The 2,691-nt window shown below is 31.1% G+C and overlaps 1 non-coding gene across 1 annotated transcript; it reads left to right on the forward strand.

Annotated features, from left to right (window-relative positions):
• The first annotated feature begins 1,124 nt into the window (after positions 1-1,124).
• On the forward strand, positions 1,125-1,196 carry TRNAH-GUG (transfer RNA histidin (anticodon GUG)). The gene has a single exon. It is a non-coding gene; the product is annotated as a tRNA-His (tRNA).
• Positions 1,197-2,691: the final 1,495 nt, after the last annotated feature.

Consider the following 2,691-nt stretch of genomic DNA (forward strand, 5'->3'; position numbering starts at 1 on the left):
TTACTTAATTCACCTAACACAATTTTTCTTAATCTCTGTGCTGAAAAGAAACGTCTTCATTACTATGGAACGGAAGAAGTATAAGAAAATTATGAACATACCGATTTACAAATATTATAGGAAATAGGTTTAATAATCACATTCCACCTATTGACAAAATTAAATAAAAAATTACAAATCAATAACTACTTTGTACAAACTATAGACAAAATTAAATAAAAAATTGCAAATCGATACCTACACACTGCACAAACTATTGACAAAATTAAATAAAAAAATTAATTTTAAATAACACAAAATGAAAATTGGAAAAAATAACAAATAAAAATGAAATCGAAGAAAGACAATTGGCACATCTTTTTTTTTTAGTCTCTCCCTCCCTCCCTCCCAAATCTGATCGTCTTTTTACTCTCTCTTCCCAAATCAGATTCTCTCTTCTCAAACTCAGCCAGTCTTGTAAAATGGAGGATATTGATAATAAATTGCTGAATTAGTAAGGGTAAAGATGGAAAGTTAAGTAATTATACATGCTGATTAATTTAGTCAGTGAGGGTAAGCCCAAATAACTAATCCTATGACTATTCATCATGGACTTAATCCATATTGAGTCACAGATATAACATGACCGGAATATGTGATTAATCTAATTTTGAGATTTAGTTTTGGGCAATTGAACTGGGGCTATTAGTACTCCCTTAATCCTATTAAATATGCAATATTTGTTTTTTGGTATGAGATTTTATGTAGTGTTGTTTTGTGAGTTAATAAAGAGAGAGTAAAGTAAGAGAGAGGAAAAAGTACAGAGAACGTTGTTTCTATTTTAATAAACGTTTACAGAAAAGAAAAATGTTTCATTTCTAATGGGACAGAGAGAGTATTTTTTAGTACTCCACTACTGCAATAGCAAGTGGCAAATTCATGCTACTCATTTCTATTTCAACACAACCACCATTTCTGCGCAATATTTCTATCGCTAAGGCATATCAATAGAATGTTGTCTGTCTCTCTAAATACAAAGTAGAATTCATGTGGTTCGGGAGTATCATCTAAAATGTTATACCTAAGTATGAACTGCGGAAATACATATTATGTTAATAAAATATTTGCTATTTCAAAAGCATCAAGTGGCTGTAGTTTAGTGGTAAGAATTCCACGTTGTGGCCGTGGAGACCTGGGCTCGAATCCCAGCAGCCACAATTTAAGATTTTGCGTTTTAGGAGTATCATTTTGAGCCAATGATGGAAAACAGGATAAGTAAGGTAATAGACTAACATGGACATAATACGATCACATGACAGGATACTATAGATCAACTGATTACGCCCGTGTATATTGCGATATCATGCAAATCAAGTAGTAATTAATAAGAAAATAAAAAAATGTATTCATGTGCCTTTCAACCAATTTGCAAGCATTTAATTGTAGTTCAAATTTCATGAACTCATATGACATCCGAGGAAAACAGTGAATAAATGTTTTTTAACTTATGAAACGGAACACTATTCAAGATTTAAGACTCTTAGAAGCAAAGCAACTAGTTGGCTAGAATAATGAAGCACCTATCTAATTTGTGGAAAGAGCAAGTCGTCCATGGACCACCATACACAAAGGAAATGATGTATCCACCTAGCCTAAATAGATATATACACTAATAATACACACAATTCCTTAATTAGGTTTACTTCGGTCTAAACATTTTATTTACCCCAAATTTGGACTCGACACCACATCGTATACGACACACACAACACAGTGTGTAATGCTTATATTTAAAAAGAAAAGAAAAGAAATTTGTGGATGCGGTGCGGACGTCGCAAATCATTGTCAACTCTAATTAATTATAAAAGAGGCTATTCAATTTCTATTGTACAATATTTATTCCTTCCTCTGTCCAGCTTTAGCAGTACCATTAACTTTTCTGCCCTTTTTTTTGTAAAAATGATAAAAAATAGTTAAAGAGGAGAAATGATAAATTAAGAGAGAGAATAATATACAGAAGAGTCTTATCTAAATTATTGTCTCTCTTACTTTACCATTTCTCCAATTTAACTATTTTTTTTATCATTTTTACAAAAAGTGGTCAGAAAAGTCAATGGGACTGTTAAAGCGGGACGGAGGAAGTAATTTATAGTAACTAGAATTTATTAGCACGAGATAAGAATTTGTAATGGGGATTAATCATGTTGGACGTGCCATCCGGCGTCTGCACGCAAGTTCGATCGGTGCTTAAAGATAAATTATCTAGATGTCGTCTAAATATTTATTTAAATTAATTACTAAAAAAAATATTAATATTGCACTTTTATATTCAGAGACCTAAATCACAATACACTTAGGTGGCGTTCGATTGTCATGACTAATAATTATGAGACTATCCATCTAGGATTAAGTTGTGGGATTATTTTAGTTGGAGGTGGGAGGCTATGACTAATTATCATAGACTATCCATCTAGGATTAAGTTGAAGGAGTTAATCTTATGAACCAAACATGATACATATTTAATCATGAGATTTAGTCTTGTCAACCGAACACCCCTTTAGTATAAAAATAAATAGTTTGAAACTGTTTTAATGTAAAATTAATAAACTAATATTGAAATTTATAAAACAATTCAAGTGGCACAATCAATAGTGGATCCTCATAATTAATACTGTAATAATGTAGAATTTTCCAAAAAAAAGTAAATTAAT

This window comes from Salvia hispanica, chromosome 5 (assembly GCF_029641045.1).
Source record: "Salvia hispanica isolate PSC_SH4W2 chromosome 5, Shi_PSC_v1, whole genome shotgun sequence".
NCBI classification, from domain to species: domain Eukaryota; kingdom Viridiplantae; phylum Streptophyta; class Magnoliopsida; order Lamiales; family Lamiaceae; genus Salvia; species Salvia hispanica.